The sequence below is a fragment of the Malus domestica genome, chromosome 16 (genome assembly GCF_042453785.1).
Source record: "Malus domestica chromosome 16, GDT2T_hap1".
NCBI classification, from domain to species: domain Eukaryota; kingdom Viridiplantae; phylum Streptophyta; class Magnoliopsida; order Rosales; family Rosaceae; genus Malus; species Malus domestica.
The window spans coordinates 15,000,741-15,023,093 of NC_091676.1; the positions used below are offsets into that span (position 1 = coordinate 15,000,741).

At 38.5% G+C, this 22,353-nt stretch overlaps 1 pseudogene; it reads right to left on the reverse strand.

Moving 5' to 3' along the window:
• Positions 1 to 302: 302 nt before the first annotated feature.
• Positions 303 to 2,663, reverse strand: LOC139193010 (probable aspartic proteinase GIP2; annotated as a pseudogene).
• Between the last annotated feature and the right edge of the window lie 19,690 nt (positions 2,664 to 22,353).

Consider the following 22,353-nt stretch of genomic DNA (forward strand, 5'->3'; position numbering starts at 1 on the left):
ACCGTTCACTCTTCTAATCTTTAATTGAAAATCATCCCTGCAAAAAATCATTCAAGTCGGATATCATTTAGTGATCTAAATATATGAAATAGAACATGGTTTATCATGAATATGCTACTTGGTACATACACTGTTAATTTACTTGATACATTTGGATGACTAAACGATATTCGACTAGAATGATTTTTTGTAAGGATGGTCTTCAAATGAAGGTTAAAAGATTGAACAATTCCGATTATGGAATATCTACCATGAAGATATGTTACTTGCAGTGTACATGGCCAGCTTGCCACTTTTTGTCTCTAATAAGCTGTAGAACTGAAGTTGAAGTTAGAACAACTGGTCTTATGGGACAAGAGTGAGGAGTTGAACCTAAGCTTCTTCTTAGCCAAATCAAACTGGAGAAGATTGTCCTTCAACTGGTGCCCTCCGATCACAATAGAAGTCCTAGGGTTACTTAGACTTTGATTGCCCATTATCCACAAATGCCAAACACATCATGTCTTTTTTCACTTGCACCAATGAGTTTGCTCTAGACAACCTCCAATACACACTCTCACTCTGCAACACAAAATCAATAATAGGCACATCATTCTCTCCAATGTGGGACAAGTTGAAGCATTGTTCGAATGATGCAATGAATCCTAGTCTAGGAATAAAAGCAGGGACTACTTTCAGAAATGCCCAATTGAGAGTGTTGAAGATTGAGCTCTTCAACACCATGTAGGGATTGACGGTGCTAATTTTTGTGCCTTCATAACCATATTTGTCAAAGACTAGTGATGATGTATTTAATGGCAAAGTAAGACCGTTCATTTTGATTGACGTTACGTTGATGAAATATTCAGCCGAAGGCTTGCTTTCCACGTAAAAGGGGTTGTGGTGAAAGGGTTGAAGAGCAATGGGGTGTAGATAAGTAACTTGGACACATCGATACCTCGGTGCAGAACATAAGGCCCAGCACCGAAGAAAACGGCCCCGTATGATCGTGTGGAAGAGGACAAGCAAAGGGCGAATGTTTTGCTGAATTTGAAAATGGAAATGAATTGGAACGGAATTCCAATTTTATTTAGGCCAAACCCAGCTAAACCCCTTACGCCAGTGGAAGGTCTACCAACATATACGTCTGACCGCAAATGAAGAGAAAGTTGGGGATTGAGACGAGTTTACCAAGGTGGGTCCCATCTGTGGAATGGAGGGAGACGTGGTCTTGGTTGAGCTGACCGTTGTTACCGCCTCTGCCGATCAATGTATCGGACGGCCTAAGCGAGCACGTGTTATTATGGCAGCATAGTCTTTGGGAAGAGCAATATTACAAAAGTGGCTTATTATGTCGAAGATTGGTGTCAGTTTTATATAATATATATTGGCAGATAAGGCATTTTCGACAGCCTCATTATATGGTGTAGGATGAAAAAGCAGTAATGTTGCTTATAACCAACATATATTGTTAATGTCAGATTTAACCAACACTAAGGCTTCGTTATCCGACAGACACAGTGAAGTGGAAAATTCTCACCCTTTAGCATGTTTCCGTCATATAGTTTTAATTTTTTTTTTAAATAATGGTGTCGTATAAAAGGAGAATAGTGTCGTTTTGAACCGACATAAAATTAATGTCGGTTAAGGAACCATTTCTGGCGTTTCTACCCAACAATATATTTTTATTTTTAAATATTTTCAAACTTCTTAGTAGTTGTAGCCAACAAGTTGGTGTTCTTTATATACCCTGCCCCGTGTCTTCTTCTTCCTTTCTCGCGTCTTTCTTATTTGTTCTTCATCTTCATTTATTCTTTCTTCTTCACAGTAAGTTTTTCTTGCTTCTATTATTTTCATTTTCTCCTCTTATGTTTAATTTTTGTTTCCAATTTAATTTTGTAGGGATTTTATTTGAGTTGGTTGAGTACATACAGAATCGATCGACGAAGGAATTCTTCAATAATTCAGGTTTCTATCACTAAATTCCTTAATTTTTAAATTGTATAATACACAAGTTTATTGATTTAAAAAATTTTAATTTAAGTAATTAGATAAATTTGTAGTATTTATGTTAAATTGATAAACATTTAGTCAAACTAATTGATTTTGTCACATAAATTGTTATGGGAAAATGCAAATAAATAATATTTATAAGCATTTATGTTAAATTAACAATATTAAATATAACATAAACTGATAATATTTAGTAATATAGGAATATATTATGTTAAATTAATTTATTTTTGCACTCTAATTGTTATAAGGATATACAAAACTTGAATTTAACAAATAATCAAGATTAGATGAGCATAATTTTGATAACCTTTTGTTGGTTTTTTAATTTGTTTTTACTACAATAGGTGTTGGAAAATAAAAATTGCAATTGTGATAGAGCTCGAGGATTGAAAGATAGAAATTGAAAATTCCAATAGTTATGCCTATATGATAGGGATTGAAAGATTGTAGGGATCTTAGTGTCAACGTAATATTTTGCCCTCGTAAAGTGGTAAAACATGGACAAAAGTTGGTTGATGATACCCTGAAATTTGGAAGCGTATACAGCTGGAATTAATTTGTTTTTGGATCAAGCGGTTGCGAATGGTGTTGGTCCCGATAAGTTTAGATGTCCTTGCAAAAGATATTGCAATCGATATACTTTTGTCAGGAAAACTATTGTTGAACATCTTGTATTGTGATATGGATAAAGATTATAAAAACGCTTGGTGGCGACATCATGGTGAGCCTAACATGGGAGAGCAAAATGTGGCATTTGGAGAAGAGGAACAGGAGATGAGGTGACTGGTATGCATGATTTTCTTAATGATGTCTTTGTCCAACCATTAACGGAAGAATGTGTTGGGTTGTCTACTGAACCCCCTATTGGGGAAGGGCGTCCAAAAGAGATTGAGACTGTTTTTTGGTTGCTTGAAGAGGCAGACCAAGATTTATGACCAGGTTGTAAGGAGTTTAAGAAATTCGAAGTGGTTATAAGACTGTATCATATCAATTGTTTAGCGGGAATGCCAGACAAGATTTTCACCACATTACTCAAGATCAAGTGTTTAGCTGGAAGGTTGGTGAGGTAAGTGAGGGTGGAAGCGGCTTTTGATGCCGGAAGAACTAGGGCTTTGGGTTTGAATTATATTTTGGCTAGTGAAGGGGTGGCGAATATCACCAGTGAGCAGAAAAGAATGAGGAAATAAAGAGATGAGGAGGAGGCCATTGTCATCTCAAAAGGAAGCTGATGGTTTGAAGTGGGAGGAGGGCATGCCAATTTATACCCCTCGGAAAATGTAATTCTTGAATATTGTGGATTTAAGTATATCACATTTTTAGTGTGCGAGTTTTAATATTGAGGTTTCAAACTTGGCACCTTCGTTTTGACTGTCCACATGCAGCAATTATGAACATTAGAATGCCCCATCAATATGAGAGAGGATCCTCACTAGATCCTCTTTGTCCTTCAATTACATCCGTTTATCGTATATCGTGTGACCAATTTTTATCAGGTACTATTTATATTCAATTTTAAATAAAAAAATTTGCAATGATTTCTGACCGCACGATGTACAATGAATGAATGTGATTAGAGGATCTCCAGGATCCTCACAAAAAGGATCCGGCAGGAATCCTCTTGGCATCAATTGATCTCATCCTTCCAGTTTTATAAAGTTTCTCTTTTTGGAGAGACTTTTTAGTGTGACTGAAACACGGAATGTTACACTACGTATCACTATACAAATGGTGAGATATGTGTATTAAAAAGTTAATAACTTAAAAATTAAAATTTTCCATCACTTATATAAAAACACATAATGTACAACTTATATTCCGGTCACAATGAAAATTGTCTCCTCCATTTGACATTGTCTTGCTTTTCCTTCTTATTACTGATTAAGTTAATGATACTGATCATTAAAAAAAGGTTAATTAAGTTGATGGGGTTGCTTTTCATTTTCCTTTTATTTTGGAATTGTGGGCTAAAGATTAACTGCTGTCGGTGGGTGGGTTGGAAAAAAATCCCAAAAATCCCAAACCAAACAAAAAAAATCTCGATCCCAAACCAAAATTCCCGAAATTTTCGGTATGGGATTTGGTTTTGCATCTCCATTTTTTCAGTATTCCCATACCGAACCGAAAAAAAATATTATATATATATATATTATTTTTTAATTATAAGAGAATTATTTCAACTGTTCATTGTTTTGGATTTAATCTATGTTGTTCATTTGTTTTTAGGTCAAATCCAATTTCAGATTTCACTTCCGTTCATTTGTTTCCATCCATCGAACTCGAAGTGCAGCCCTCCCTCACCGAGCCCTCATCTCTCATTTGACTGTCTGTGTCGAATTCAGGCCAACCACCGGCCTACCACTACACCATATTGTCGTCTCTGACTCTCCAGCCTTCTTTCACCACACAGTCACCGCTCTCTTTCGCGATCTCTCTCACAACCACACCGAGTCCGAGTCTCACTCTCACCCCAAATTAGGTAATTAATTTAGTGTTTTGAAATCTAATTTCTGTCTTCCTTTTGAAATTTAATTTAGGGTTTGGAATCTAATTTCAATCTTGAATCTTCCCTTACTGGTTTCATATGTTTATATACGTCAATTGTTTGAAGAGTGAATGTTTTTTATGCGCTGCATCTTTGCATTTCCATCAACGATTAACTTATGCAGGTGACGGAGAGCCTCCCTATTGGTTCTGTATTCTTGTTGGTGCAACCGTGCAAGTAGTGATTTATCTTTCATTTTGTAGGGATGTTCAAGCAAGCAGTAAACTTCTTGATGATAAATTTGAAGTACGGCTAGGGAGCCTGAGTGATATTTGTCCTCAAGAAGGGGGACACTCATCAAAGCAGGATTACCAGGTTGCTGCGGCTGCCACAGTAAGTGTCGTGTGAATAATTGTAATTTGTATCTAATCACTTATCTCTTTCCGAGCTATGACTATTCCTGGATATACATTGTCTATGAATTATAGTCAATTTTCTTACATATAAATCATAAAGTGAAGCCAAACCGACGGGGTCGTAATTAGTTTATTTGGGAATTGAATTGACTTATGTTGACCTGTTTTGGTTTAGGGATTTAGTCATAAATGGAGGGAGGGCATGTAAAGGGTGTGCCTACTGTATCTCTAGAATGTCGAATTCAAAGATTACAAGAATAATTAGGTTTGATCTCACATTTGTCCCCTAAATTTTTGAGGTTTCTATGGTTTGAGTCTTAGAATTTTTCTTGTCTCAAATTAGTCCTAAAATCTCTCTCAAGGGAGTATAGAATTGAACTTATAATGTCGAGTAAAAGAGTAAATATTCTTGATCACTTCATTTACAAGCTCCTCATAATTAGCTGCACTACATCTCTCCTCTCCCCCCATCAATCTAGTTGTGCCCAAAGTAAAACCCGTGCAGTTTTTAAAGTTAGCATGACACATATGCCCTTTTGTCTGCAGGTTTGATTAACCTTAGGTGCGTTGTATACTTGTTTCTCGTTTCACTATATGCAGTTTTCACAATTTCAATGAATTTTTTTATACATTTTGCATTAATATCTTTACCCCTTAAACAAAACTAGTACCTAGGGCAAGGTTACTAAAAATACTGATCCTATCAAATTGTATATGTTTACATTCTTACTGATATTTGCTGAATTGCATGTAACCTTGTATTTCAGGATTTCCAATTTGTCCCGAAATCCCAAAAATATTTTGGGATTCCCGAAAATTTGATTTGGGATCGGTATTGAAATTGGGATTCCCGAAAATTTCGGTTTGGGAATCGGGACAAGTGTTTTGGTATGGGATCCCATACCGAACCACCCCTAGTGTTCAGGGGTGTGGGTTATTGTATTTAGGTAATTGGAGCAATGTTTTTTTAATTTTAGCCCGATTGAAGTTTTCTTTCTTGAATAAAAAATTCACGAGTATAGCAATAGCTAATTTGGTTAAGAGAAATTTTAATTAAACTCATTCAACCCCTTTTTACACCCAACTTAAAATTTTAAATGTTAATTGTCTATTTTACCCTATTGCATAATTACTATTAAGTACAAAATGAAATTAATAATAAAACTCAAATTTATCAATAAACCCAAACACTATAATTAAACCCTACGATCAAATTTATCTTCCCATTGTTGCACTTGTGTAATTGAATTAATATTCCTCCTCTATAACTTTGCAAGAGCTTGGGGTTCATAGGGAGGAGGCATGGCGCAAGGGTCTGTTGCTGATGGACTCTTAACCAATAATTCGGTCATAGACTTCTTAGGCGACTCATCTGTAGGACAAGCCCGAGCACAAATGTGCAGCGCCTTTGGGTATTCGTGGCTCAAATCTTAAGAGTTTATCATATTCATTTAACAGATGAAACATGTAGTCGTACACATAGTCCATCTTTAGCTCCTCCTGAATGAAGTAATAGAAACCCTAGAGTATAAACTTCCGGAGTAATGCTAGGGGGATCACATTGTTGACCGCACCTCCATAAATGTGGCATAAATAGCTCTGCTTGGAGTTTAAAAAGGACAATAACATAAATTACGAACAAAATGGAAAGTTAATTAAAAAGACGAGTCACCTTTTGTTTGTGGTTGTCCCCCCAATCCATAACAAACTTAATGGATCTACATTTGTTTTCATGCCTTATAGGCCAGTAATGGTGCACTTGTTGCAGACTTCTTGTGAAGAAATCATAGTACTTTGGTTTTACCAGCAATGTTACTGAATCACAGGCTAGAATGTACTTCTCGCTCACAGACCATGCATAACCCCTGCATAAATCATGATAAAATGGAATGACGATTAAAGTGAAATTTAATTACCAAACAGGAGAATTTTATTTATATGTCTATAAGAAATACCTGTGTGTGCATTGGTCTGCTACATTTGATTGCTTGAAGCCTTGTTGAGATTCAAGAATCCAATCCTGAAATTATACCTAATTAGTTTGTAGATTTATTGGCTAATTGGGTTTTCAATCAAACGGGTGTAAAAATAAATCCATATATTGAATTGGGTTTATGGGGGTATATGAGGTATCAAATTTGGGTTTAAAGAGATATTAATAGTTTAGTTAAAAATCAAATGGGTGCAAAGAGTAAGTTGGGTGTAGAAATAGGTTAGATGGGTTTAAATAAAATTTCCCTTTGGTTAATTTTGTTAAAACTTTCATCCAAAGTAAAAGAGTTTAATTAAGGGACAAAAATGAATAGAAGTTCTAATGGAGCTAGTCAAAATGATCATTGCTACACATTATAACAATTTTATGGAATAATTCAAGAATCAAAACTCCAATTAAGCCAAAATTCATGAACTATTACTCCAATGGGGGTACAGAGTGTGGAGAGATTGTAGAATGCTTAGCGATTCTTATAGTACAATCCTATATAATAAAAAAAAGAATGACTAGAGTAATAATCTAGAAACCAAATCTATTTAAGATTTACCAATGTTCTAAAAAACGCTAGGCGCTAGTCGGGCGGCTGGTGCCTAAGCGGATTTAGGTAAATTTCTTGTTTATCTTATAAATAAGTGCATATTGACACTTAGAAAAATTATACTTTATGAAATCTATGGATAAGATAATAAAAGAATGATAAAATACAAAAAGAGTATCCAACAAGTCCAAATTTTAAAAACAATTTAAGCATGTATGCCATATAACCATAGTGAGGAGTATTGTAGGATGACACATGTACAATAAGTTCACAATTTAAAACTACATAAAATGAAAAATAGGAGGCAAATAAGGAAATATAGTAATGTAGATAGTGTTGCAGTCATATTTAGAATATAAATGTGATTGTATAAATTCTTGGGAATCTGGGAAAGTATCTTATATTCCTATTAGGATCAGATTACCTATTAAATTTTGTAATCCTAAAGGGAAATGTTTTACCCTTCCTACTACTATAAATAATGGCACAATGGGGTGAATCAAACACACCTCATAATTAAATCAATCTCTCTTCTCTCTAATTGTGGTTGGCCCCATCTCTCTCTCTAAACCCTAGATTGTTCAATCAAATAAGCCTACAACACGTTATCAGCACGCTCTTGCCAGAAGTTGAGGAATTGAAGCATTGTTGGAGGAGGCTATCATCCACCAAATTCAAAGGCTTATTCGTTTTCTGCTAATCATGTATGCTTAAGATAAAAGAAGATATATGAAACGTCCACGAAGCATGAAAGCATTCCCCATGATGCATGAACCCTTTTATGCTTATATTTTCCTTTCGATATATATATATATATATATATATATATTGTATATGTTCATATATTTGTCAATATATATATTTGTTTCATGCATCGCACAATTAAATTGTTATGTGGAATTTGTGAGTCAAAGTATTAAAATTAAATTAGAAGCAAATTTAGGTTTCCTAAACCCTAAAGGATTTTGAAAACTAAATGGGAATGGGATATGGTGCGGCATACCACCGGACCATCACTATGGACACAGCACCAAGCCACGGCCTGGATTTCAACTCGGCAAGGCCTGAAGCCCTACACCCAAAACGCTGCCAACCCAGATTGGTTGGGTCCATTCCTGCATGCTGCAGCCTTTATGGTTGTTAAAGGATTTTGAAAACTATATGGGAATGGGATATGGTGCAGCATACCACCGGAATATCACTATGGACACAGCACCAAGCCATGGCCTGGATTTCAACTCGGCAAGGCTTGAAGCCCTACACCCAAAACGCTGCCAACCCAGATTGGTTAGGTCCATTCCTGCATGCTGCAGCCTTTATGGTTGTTAGGCTCACTACCTACCCCAGCCTGCATCCAATCCAGCCCAGTTGGCTGGGATTTTCCCAATGCCTGCGTTCTATGCAGCCAGCCCTCTCGGCTGGGCTTCCCACGCCAAACTCGCAAGCTTTTGAGCTTGCTCCGTGCCCCCTCCCTCTGTCCAACTTTGAAACCCAGTTGCGGCTGAGGTTTCCCTTCCTCACCGGTGGCCTGCAACCATCACTCGAGGTCCTTTAGGTCTTGCCTTACCCTTAAGGCACCTAAACTCGTGCCATATTACCCACGGCACCAAGCCCAAATATTTTTGGGGCTATATTTTCGATCCAATACTATTATTTTAATATTATTTAGCTTATACAATCAACCCGGTATGGCCCGATTTATTGAATTAATTGAAAGTGACCTGCAGTCCATTAATCTGATAATGAATCCAAAATTATTGACCTGAAGATCACTTTTGCACATTAACGATTCAATAATTTATTTTTATACTTTAAATCATCACATACTTTCGTAGTAACGAAGCTCTCACACTTGAGTTTCCGAAGAACCTCAAATCCACTATATCCAAATTAGTATATTGCATTTTGTGTTTTTTGCAGGAACCTCTCATTATGAACTAATTGTTCATAAAACTAAATTGAACCTGTAGTTTCAAATTTAGTGCCTTTGAAACCCGAAGTTTTCATTCAAAACATACCACATGAAACCCGTAGTTTTCATGCATAAATTAAACCAATACATGTCTATAGAACCTGTATGTTCTCCGATATATGTCTATGGCTTACCATATGACTAATCACATTTTCTCCCTCCGTTTTAGGGAAATGCCGAACTTGAACAAGCTCGATTTCTCCACTCTAGAAGTCTTTGGAAGAAACTATCTGAAATGAGTTCAAGACGTAAAACACCATCTCACTGCAAAGGGTATTAGAGCCACCATCGAGGCACCTATCGCCAACAAACATGTTGACGAAGCTCAGAAGGCTACTGTAATGATCTTCATCTGAAGACACATTCATGATGCACTGCAGACTGAGTATCTCGCTGAGAAAGACCCACGCACCCTCTGGCTTGCCTTGGGCGACTGTTTCGATCACCAGAAAGACATGTACTTGCCTAAAACAAGACACGACTGGTAGCATCTTTGCTTCCAGGACTTTAAGTCCGTGAATGAATATAACTCTGAAGTTTGTAGAATCTGTTCTCCGTTGAAATTCTGCAAATTGGAACTAACCGAATCAGATCTCTTAAAGAAGACCTATTCGACCTTCCATGCCATTAATATTGTCCTGCAACAACACTATAAGGCACAGAAATTCACCAAGTTTTCGGATTTGATCTCAGTTTTACTTCTCGTTGAAAAGCAAAACCAACTTTTGATAAAGAATCATCAAGCTCGACCCACTGGCTCGCACGCCGCGCCTGAAGCGCATGCGACCTATTGTAGCAGCCATAAATGACGAAAGAACCATCGTGGCCTTGACAATGGGCAGCAAGCCCAACCACGAGCCCAAGGTTAATAGAATGCTGCACTTAAGGGAAGAAATGTGATCGAGCAATGTCCACCACTTGCCCCTAAGGTCCCGAACTTTAAGAACAAGGGCAAAGCTCCTGTTTAGGCTGCTTCTATTGAACTGGACATATGTTATCGATGTGGATCAAAGGATCATTGGTCACGCGTATGCCGAGCTTCCCCTAAGGCTATTGCCAAATATCATTCTCGTCGTGAGTCTAACTTTGCACATGTGGAACATCCGGAAGATGCAACTACATCAATGGAGATATCAAATTTCCAGGAGGCGTCAGCACCTATGGATGAACAAATTAGACATGTTTTTAAGGTGTTTACCCCTAGTGGCCGAACCTACTAGGAATGGCCAACCCTACCCCCTATTTTGCTAGGTTTATGGTTTCATTTGGAACAATTTTTCTATATTTGGAATAATTTGTTTGGTTTTGGTTTGTTTTGAATTATGGATTGTTATTTGAATGGATATTATTTTCTCGAATTGCTTAATTGAATGAATGGACTTATATTTATACATGTGACCAATTCAATCAATTTATTTCTAGGTATGTCTAGTGGGGAAGTTAGTTGTCTGGCAGATAGTGCAACAACGCATACCAACTTGCGTGAACGACACTATTTTACTAACTTAATATCCAAGGAAGCTCATTTGACAACTCTCTCAGGTCCATCCAACCTAATTGAAGGATATGGAAAGGCACGTATCATGTTGTCTAATGGTACAATTCTGACCATTAAGAAGGCACTCTATTCTCCACGTTCCGAAAGAACGTTACTGAGTTTTAGAGATATTCGAGATAATAAATATCATATTGAAACCACTGAAGGTGATGGTTTTGAATTTCTTTGTATCACTTCGTATGAATATGGCCAGAAGCATATTCACGAGAAGTTGGAACACTTGTCAAATGGGTTGTACATCACAACCATTCGCGGCATAGAAGCCCATGATGTGGCTAGCCCTATGCCTGAGTTCCCGGACACTTTGTTGCTTTGTCATGATTGTTTGGGACATCCTGGACGTGACATGATACACCGTATCCTCAAAGCTTCACACAGGCATAAGTTACATCCCTATGTTGGACTCCCACCATGCAAAGTGTGTTCTTTGGGGAAGTTGAATACTCAACTCTCATATACAAAGATTATTCACGACCCCCCTAAATTTCAGCAGAGGATCCAAGGGGACATTTGTGGACCAATCCACCCAACCAGCGAACCATTTAAATATTTTATGGTGTTGGTTAATGCATCGACAAGATGGTCACATGTTTGCTTGTTGTCTACAGGCAACGCCGCATTTGCTAAACTCTTAGCTCAAATCATTAAGCTAAGGGTTCACCACCCTGATTATCCAATCAAGTCAATTCGATTGGATAACGCTGGAAAGTTTACGTCACAGACTTTTGACGATTATTGCATGTAAGTAGGAATTAATGTGGAACATCTTTTGCCCCATGTTCACACCCAAAACGGCCTGGCAAAAGCTTTCATAAAGCGCCTTCAATTAATAGCTCGAACTTTGGTTATAAGAACTAAATTACCAGTATCTGCCTAGGTCTATGCAATATTGCACGCAGCTATGTTGGTCCGCCTAAGGCCCACCGCTACCCAACCACATTCACCGTTATAGTTGGTTACTGGATACGAGTCTGACGTCTCGCATTTACGGGTGTTTGGGTGCACCATTTATATGCCAATAACGCCGCCGCTACGTACCAAAATGGGTCTTCAGAGAAAAATGGGAATCTATGTCGGTTATGATTCGCCATTAATTGTTCGCTACTTAGAACCCTTGACAGGAGATCTTTTTACTGCACGTTTTACAAATTGTCACTTTGATGAGACAATCTTCACGTCGTTAGGGGGAGATAAGCATGCTAACGTTCTCGTAGAACGCCGCGAATTGTCGTGGTATGCTCCCACTAGGTCTCATTTAGATCCTTGTACTGCCCAGTCTGAAACTAAGATGCGTCGAATTATAGATCTTCAGAGCATTGCTCAAAGCATGCCGGATGCTTTTAATGATCTAGCAAAGGTGACAAGATCACACATACCCGCTGCAAACACACCTGCAAGGATATATGTACCCCGTGTACATCAACAACCCACCTGGGAAGGCTAGACCATCCCCGAAGATGAGGAGGCCACACCTTCCACGTGGTAAGGTACATTGTTGGCTAGCCAATCATTTGCTCCGACCCTGAAGTGTAAAAGACCCCTTGGTTTAAATGATTCATAACCCTGGAATAGGAAAATGGCACTAACTAGTGACCCTAGCTTGAATCCGACCATCGCTCACTTATCATTTCCAATGTATGAGGTTATTCTAGATTACAATGATGCTTCAGATGAAACATGCCGGCCTCTCGAGAATCGTGAGATTTCGGTCCACTACACAGTATTGGATGAGGTTTGGAATAGGAATGAGATGATCGTCGATGATGCATTTACGTACTCAATAGCTACTGACATTATGCTCAGCGATGACATTGAACCATGTTCCGTCAATGAATGCCGATGTAGAACTGATTGGTCAAACTAGAAACAAGTAATCCAGGTCAAACTCGATTCGCTCGCGAAACATAAGGTATTTGGACCTATCGTTCCTACACCACCATGTGTCAAGCCCGTTGGCTACAAGTGGGTTTTTATGAGGAACTGTAATGAGAAGAATGAAATAATGCGATACAAAGCACGCCTCATAGCGCAAGGCTTTTCTCAGTGCCCAGGGAATGATTACAATGAGACGTATTCCCCTATAATGGACGTTATAACATTCTGCTACCTAATCAGTTTGGTAGTTTTCGAAAAACTAAATATGTAGCTTATGGACGTGGTAACCGCGTATCTCTATGGGATCTAAATACGGACATTTATATAAAAGTTCCAGAAGGACTTCCATTGACTGGTTCAAATAGTTCTAAACCACGGAACACTCTCTCAATTAGGTTGAGGAGGTCACTCTACAGATTAAAACAATCCGGGCTGAATATTTGACAAGTCAAGGTTATATGAACAACAAACTATGCACATGCGTGTTCATAAAGAAGTCACATTCTGGATTTGCAATCGTTGCAGTTTATGTCGATGACATGAACCTCATTGAGACTCCCGCAGAGCATGAGGAAATTGCTACACATTCAAAATAGAAATTTGAGATGAAGGATCTTAGGAAAACTCAATACTGCCTCGGCCTGGAGATCGAGCATTGTTTGGATGGAATCCTAGTACATCAATCGAACTATACCCAAAAGGTGTTGCGACATTTTAATAAGGATAAAGCGAAGCCTTCGAGTACACCCATGGTCGTTCAAACTCTAGATGCTAAACAAGATCCCTTCCATCCAAGGGAGGATGAGGAAGAGATTTTGGAACCCGAAGTTCCTTACCTAAGTGCAATTGGGGCTTTATTGTACTTGGCTCAGTGCACTAGACCTGACATCTCCTTCGTTGTGAATCTATTAGCTAGATACAGCAATGCGCCCACACGCAGGCATTGGAATGGTGTTAAGGACATTTTCTGCTACCTCAAAGGTACTACGGATTTGGGTTTGTTCTATACCCGTGAATCTCCAAATGTTGCCGCCCTCTATGGCCTTCGAATTGATTCTCGCCTTGTTGGTTACACAGATGCTGGATATCCGTCGGACCTACATAGAGCACGTTCTCAAATGGGTTATGTCTTTACCCTTAAAGACACCGCTATATCTTGTAGGTCTACCAAGCAATTGTTAGTTGTGACTTCGTCTAACTGTGCTGAGATTCTCGCCCTACATGAAGCATCGCGTGAGTGTTTTTGGTTGAGAGAAGTTATGGAACATATTCGAGGCACTAGTGGTCTTACATCAGTCGTTGACCTTCCTATGACGATCTTTAAAGACAATGCAGCATGTATCGAGCAGCTGAAGAAGGGATACATTAAAGGAGACAACACTAAGCACATAGCGCCGAAGTTCTTTTACTCACACCAGCAACAGCAGCATCAGAACATTAAAGTCAAGCAAATCCATTCCCAGGACAACCTGGCCGATCTCTTTACCAAGTCATTGCCCAAGTATACATTTCAGAAGGTCGTCCAAGGAATCGGTATGCATAAATTATCTGAGTTAAATTGCTTGTAGTTATCTTATTTAGAAGTTATGTTTGACTTAGGGGGAGTATCTTGAAGCATACTCATATGATCTTAATGTACTCTTTTTCCTACGATTAGAAGCATTTTTCCCGCTGGGTTTTGGCTACCTAATGAGGTTTTAATGAGGCACCCATCCTAGGATGATCATACTCCGTTGAGTTTACTACCTTCGTCCAGTTTGACGTTCGTTTTAGACATTATGCATACTTCTCACTTTTCTCCTTAGTCTATAGGTTTTCCCCATGCCTTGGGTTTTACCATAGCGAGGTTTTGTGAGTTTTACTACAAATGCATACTTCACTTAAATTTGAGACTCACGATCACCCGTTGTGCCAATGACTTCATCAACTATTCTACGTTATATGCTGAAGATCTGATGCGATGGTTTGTTGAGTATTTACAAACTCAAGGGGGAGTGTTGCAGTCATATTTAGAATAGGAATGTGATTGTGTAAATCCTAAGGAATTTGGGAAAGTATCTTATATTCCTATTAGGATTAGATTACCTATTAAATATTGTAATCCTAAAGGGAAAGGTTTTACTCTTCCTACTACTATAAATAAAGGCATAATAGGGTGAATCAAACACACCTCACAATTAAATCAATCTCTCTTCTCTATAATTGTGGTCGGCCCCCCCTCTCTCTAAACCCTAGATCGTTCAATCAAATAGGCCTACAACAAATAGGATAATGAAATTTAATATTGAATAAGGTTAATTAAGGGGATAAGTAGATAATATGGTAATTTATCATTCTTTTAAAGGAGGTTAATTATATTTAATATATAATTATTGAATAATATGTTTTTTTAAAAGAAGAACATACATATATATGTGAGTATTTTAAGTAGATAATATGGTAATTTAAAATAGAAGACAACAAAACATTATTTATATATCCTCATAAAACATTATTTTAAGTAGATAAGTAAATAAAAAATAAGACAACTCGGTTGTGGGTGGTTGAAAACCAATCAATTACTCTAACCCACCACCCCACGTTTCTCACATAATCCAAGGTGGAGTTCGGATATTACTGCCCTTGACCCCTTGGAAAGTGGAAACCCTTCATTTTAAATTTATTTTGTTTCTTCTTCTTCCTGCAGAACTCAAACTTTCGTTTCTTCTTCTCCCTCGTACAACCAGGCTGAAATCCAAAAGCCAGGCTTAAAACCAATCAATTGCTCTCTCTCTCTCTCCCTTCGCGCTTTCTCTTCGCTCGTCCACGCACATACGGCAAGCTGCAGAAATTCTACATAAGGCTCCGCTGATATGATAAAAATTGAGAGTTGCAGATCAAATCAAAAGTTGCAAATCCGATGAAGAGCTGTAGCGAGATTCAAAACGCCTAGGGTACCACCTAGCACCACTTAGACCGCCTAGAGCGCCCAGTTAGCGCCTAGGCAGCCGCCTAGATCTTCCCCACCTTAACCGAACATTTTGGCCTAAATCGGATCGGAGCTCCGCCGCCCAGCGCCTAGACGCTGCATAGCCCGATTTTTAAAACACTGAGATTTACATAATTAATCAGAATTAAAGAATATCCATAACACTTCTTTATTATACTTGTAAATTACTAATTTTAACCTGAAACATTCATGTGTTCCATGCATGGAAAGAGGCTAAAACTAGAAAACGCTAGGTCTTTTGTCTATTTTGTGGTCAATCTCTTAGACTTTGAATTACGTCTTCTTTGTCCATTTCTTAATTAATATGTCATTAGTCTCGTGCTCTTTTACCCCACTACAAAGCACAAAAAATATTCTGGAAATTAGATATAATAAGTAGATTGTTGTAGGCCTATTTGACTGAACTGTATACAGGATAGAGAGGAATAGGGGCCAGCGGTAACAAAGAGAAAAGAGAGATATGTAATTCTGAGGTGTGCGTTGTATCACCCCCTTATGCCTTTATTTATAATAGTAAGATAGGTAGAATCATTACCCTAATAGGATTACATCTCTAAAAGGAATTAAACTACTAAAGGGAATATACAAAAATACTCCTAGATATACTAGGATTTACACAATCACATTCATAATCCAATAGGATTGCAACACTCCCCCTTGAGTGTGTAAATACTCAAACAAAATGTCACATCAGATGTTCAGCATATGAGTTAGAACAGTTGATGAAGTTGAGGCACAATGGGTGAATACGAGTCTCACATATAAGAAAGTAGGTATGTATTGGTAGTAAAACTCACAAAACCTCGCTATGGTAAAATCTAAGGCAAGTGAAAACCCATAGACTAAGGAGAAAAGTGAAAAGTATGCATAATGTCTAAAACAAATGTCAAATAGGACGAAAGTAGTGAACTCAACGGAGTATGATCATCCATGGATGGGTGGCTCATCAAAACCTCGTTAGGTAGCAAAAACCAAGTGGGAAAATGCTTTTAATCATAGAAAAAAAAAGTACATTAAGATCAAGTGAGTATGCTTCAGATACTCCCCCTGAGTTAAACATAACTTCCAAATAAGATAACTACAAGCAATTCAACTCAGATAATTTATGCATACTTCCTTGGAGGAGCTTCTAAAAAGTAGACTTGGGCAATGACTTGGTGAAGAGATCGACCAAGTTGTCTTGGGAACATATTTGCTTGACTTCAATGTTTTGATGTTGTTGTTGCTGGTGAGAATAAAAGAATTTCAATGCTATGTGTTTGGTGTTGTCTCACTTGATGTATCCTTTCTTTAACTGCTCGATACATGTTGCATTGTCTTCCAAGATCGTCGTAGGAAGGTCAACGATAGAAGTAAGACCACTAGTGTTTCGAATATGTTATATGATTGCTCTCAACCAAAAGCAATCTCGCGAAGCTTCGTGTAAGGCGAGAACGTCAGCATGGTTCGAAGAAGTCGCAACTAGCCTTTGCTTGGTAAACCTCCAACATATAGTGGTATCTCCAACGGTAAAGACATAACCCGTTTAAGAACGTGCCCTATGTGAGTCAGACAGATAACCAGCATCTGTGTAACCAACGAGGCCAGAATCAATCCGATGACCCAGGGGGTGAAGGCTTCTCTCGAGGATTCATGGGTGTAAAACACGCCCAAATCTGCCATACCCTTAAGGTAACAGAAAATATCTTTAACACCATTTCAGTGTTTGCGTGTAGCAGCATTGCTATATCTAGCCAAAAAATTAATAATGAATAAGGTGTCAGGTCTAGTGTATTGAGCCAAGTACAATAAAGCACCAATTGCACTTAGGTATGGAACTTCAGGCTCCAAAATATCTTTCTCATCCTCTTTAGGACGGAAGGGATCACATTTAGCATCTAGAGTCCGAAGACCATAGGAGACTCGAAGGCTTATCTTTATCCTTATTAAAACGTTGCAACACCTTCTGGGTGTAGTTTAATTGATGTAGTAGGATTCCATTAGAACAATGCTTGATCTCCAGGCTAAGACAATATTGAGTTTTCCCAAGATCTTTCATCTCAAATTTCAATTTCAAGTGCGCGTCAATTTCCTCAAGCTTTATGGGAGTTCCGATGAGGTTCATGTCGTCGACATAAACTGCAACGATCGTAAATCCAGAATGTGACTTCTTGATAAACACGCATGGGCATAGTTCGTTGTTCACATAACCCTAACTTTTCAAATATTCACTCAGACAGTTATACCACATCCACCCGGATTGTTTCAATCCGTAGAGTGATCTCCTCGATCTAATAGAGAGAGTGTTCCATGGTCTAGAACTATTTGAACTAGTCAATGGAAGTCCTTCTGGAACTTTCATGTAGATTTCCATATCTAGATCCCTATAGAGATATGCGGTTACCACGTCCATAAGCTGCATATTCAATTTTTTAGAAACTACTAAACTGATAAGGTAGCAGAGCATTATGACGTTCATTACAGGGGAATACGTATCCTCATAATCAATCCCAGGGTGTTGAGAGAAGCCTTGCGCTACGAGTCGTGCTTTGTATCACACTATTTCATTCTTTTTATCTCACGAAAACCCACTTGTAGCCCACGGGCTTCACATGTGGTGGAGTATGAGCTACAGGCCCAAACACCTTACGTTTCGTGAGTGAATCGAGTTCGACCTGGATTGCTTATTTCCAGTTTAACCAATCCATTGTAAGTCGACATTCATCAACGGAATGTGGTTCAATGTGATCCCTAAGCATGATGTCAGAAGCAACAGTATACGCGAATGCATCATGACAATCTTCTCATTTCGATTTCAAGCCTCATCCAATACTGCGTAATGGACCAAAATCTCATGATTCTCGGGAGATCGGTATGTTTTATCTAAAACATCATCGTAATTTAGAATAACCTCATACGTTGGAACAGATGAGTAAACAATTGCCGGATTCAAACTAGGCTCACTAGTTTATGCCATTTTCCTCTTCTGGGGTTGTGAATCTTTTGAACCAGGAGGCCTGCTACACTTCAGGGTAGGAACAGGTGACTGGCTAGCCACCAATGTACCTTGCCATGTGGGAGGTGTGACCACCTCACCTTTAAGGTTGGTCCAGCCTTACACGGTGATCGTACAACGTATGTTAAGTACGTTCATCCTTGTAGGTACGTTTGTAGCGAGTATATATGATCTCATCATCTTTGCTAGATCAGTAAAAGCATCAGGTATACTTTAAGCGATGCTCTAAAGATCTAGAATACGTCGCACTTCAGTTTTAGACTGAGGGGTGCGGGGATCTAAATGAGACATAGTGGGAGTAATCCACGACAATTCGCGATGTTCTACATGAACGTTAGTGATCTTATCTCCCCCTAATGATGGGAAGATTGTCTTATCGAAGTGACAATCTGAAAAAACGAACGGTAAAGAGATCGCTTGTCAAGGACCCTAAGTAACGAATGATGGATGGCGAATCATAACCAACATAGATTCCCATTTTTCTTTGAGGATCCATTTTGGTACATAATGGCAGCACTATTTGTAATGCCCCAACCGACCAATTTGTTTTTTTCAGGAATACATTTAATACTAGGCCAAAAATGTCATTGTCACCCTTTAGGTTAACAACCATTCTAACATTTCTTTCTTTGATGATTTTCCACTAAAATTTAATCTCGTTTATTTTATGGCTGCATCTAACTTCTTGGTAGATTGCCTACGTACCCTTTTGAGGGATCAAGCCAATCGTAGTTCACAATTCATTTTTAATTCATTTCCAAAGATATTCAAGTCACTCTCTAACCAATGTAGGCCCACTAAACTTCACTTAATCTCTTGTAGTACTAATTTTAGTATTTAGAACGTTATGAGACATGTTGACCAAAAGTCAACTCTCGGTCAATGGTAGGTTCCACAACTCTTCGTAATTCGATCCGGAAGATCCGCACATCAAATTTTTGATCCGTAACTTCCTAAGGTCCTCACTATGCTCATAGAACATCATACTAAAATCTTACCATGATCCAATAGTCGGATCTATCAAAATTTTCAGTGGCGGTCAACATTTTATTTTGCAAACTTAAATATCCAATTCGAGAAGATCCGTACGTCGGATTCCGTAAGTTTCTATGGTCCTCAAATATTATGTACTATAATGTATCAAAGTTTGGTGACGATTCAATAGTTGGGAAAGGCCCCAATTTCACTCGAACTCACCGGAAACCTTAGAAATTAGTGGCTTCGATCCGTCACCTCCGGTGCTCCGCTGCCCCTATAGTTGTTTGGGCTTTGTTCCAAACCTCACGAGGAGTAGTTTGATGGCAGTGGTCGATTGTACTACCTTCAAAAATAGAGGAATTTAGCCGTACTCCCCACGAACCCGCGGTGAGTTTATCACGAAATCAAACCAATTTAACTCTGTTTCTTTGATGAAATTGGAAGAGGAAGTGGTGCTAGGTCAATTCCAAGTGGTGTGTGGCTTTTAATCACCGGAGAAATCGCCTTAAAAGGCGTCAGAAACCATGGCTTTTGCCAGGTCGGTTGGCTAGTCAAGGGATGGCCCGGTTTGGTTGAGTTGTTACCCCCCCCCTCCGGTTCCTCTCTTTTATCTCCTCTCTCTTGTCTGTCATTGGTCATTCCCCCTTCTCTTTCTCCCCGATTGGGTAGCCCCCTCCTTTTTCCTTCTTCCCTTTTTTTCATTTTTTTTTTCTTCTTTCCCCTCTCCCCGTTTGTCCATCCTCCTCCTCTCTTTTCTTTTTATTTATTTATTTTTTCTAATTGGTCCCTTCCCAATATAATACCCAAAAATATTAAATTTTTATTTTATTTAAGAATTTATAACGTCCATAACTTTTCGTTTCTTGTTCCAATGGACGAATGGTTTTTGCCTACGTGCTTGTAGAATCGTCCTCTATCCAAATATATCAAGAATATGATAAAATATGTGAGGATAAAATACATCCTCGTATAATTACATTGAGCCAACTAGGGCATTTTCATCTTTTCACTTATTGGCCGTAAATATAAATACGTCGTAACCACTAATACGACTACAAAATACTTAATTTAATAATCAAAATCAGGAATAGGATTTCACATTTCCCCACTGAAATATTCTTAACCATTTAGTGATTCATTTCCCTACTTTGCCCACATATTCATAAATATGAATATCAATTTCATATACTTAATTTTTTTTTTTCAAGATATTACACTATTGGCACATACACTGCGCACTAAACACACGTAAATGCAAGATGTCAGGCTCGTATCTAGTAACCAACTATAAATGTGAATGAGGTTAGGTAGCGGTGGGCCTTAGGCAAACCAACATAGCTACGTGCAATATTGCATAGCCCTAGGCAGATACCGGCAAATTGGTTCACATAACCAAAGTCCAACGTATCATTTGAAAGTGATTTATGAAAGCTTCTGCCATGCTGTTTTGGGTGTGAACATTGGGTACAAAATGTTCTACTTCAATCCCAGCAATAATCGTCAAAGGTTTGTGACGTAAACTCTCCAGCATTATCCAGTCAAATCAACTTGATCGGATAATCAGGGTGGTAAGCCATAAGCTTAATAATTTGTGCTAGAAGTTTCGCAAATGCAGCATTGCGTGTGGACAATAAGCAAACATGTGACCATCGCGTCCATATGCATCAACCAACACCATGAAGTACCTAAATGGCCAGCATGTTGGTTGGATAAGTCCACAAATATCCCCTTGAATCCTTTGAAGAACCTTAGGGGGGTCGTGAATAATCCTTGTAATTAAGGGTTGAATGTTCAACTTCCCCAGGGAGCATGCTTTGCAAAACAGATGGCCGGGATAAGATTTTAAGTGATGCCCATGAGATACTTTAAGGATACGATGCATCATATCTCGTCCGAGGTGTCCCATTTGATCATGCCAAAGCAGAAGAGTGTCCTGGAACCCAGCCATAGGGTCTGCCACGTGGTGTGTCTCAAGGGCTCGAATGGTTGTTATGTACAACCCACTCGGGAAATGTTCCAGTTTCTTGTGAATACACTTCCGGCAATATTCATAAGAAGTGATACAAAAAAATTTAGAATCATGCTCTTCAGTGGTTTCAACATGATCTTGATTATCTTGAATATCTTTAAAACTTAACAACGTTCTTCTGAAATGTGGAAAATAAAGTACCTCTTTAATGGTTAATTCAATACCATTGGACAACATTATACGAGCCTTTTTGTATCCTTCTATCAGGTTGGATGGGCCTGAAAGGGTTGTCAGATGTGCATTCTTAAGTACGAAGTTAATAAAATAGTGTTTCTCACACAATAAAGTGTGCGTGGTTGCAATATCAGCCAGACAACTAACTTCCCCACTAAGGGTATAAAAATAACTTAACATGTCTTAGAAAAATAAAACTTTATTCTTCCATAGGAGCATATGCCTCCTTAAAATCTGAAAGCTCTAGAGTTGTAGTAGCATCTTCGGGATGTTCCACATGCACAAAGTTAGTCTCACGAGGGGAATGATACTTGGCAATAGCCTCGGGGGTAGCTCGGCATACGGGTGACCAATGATCT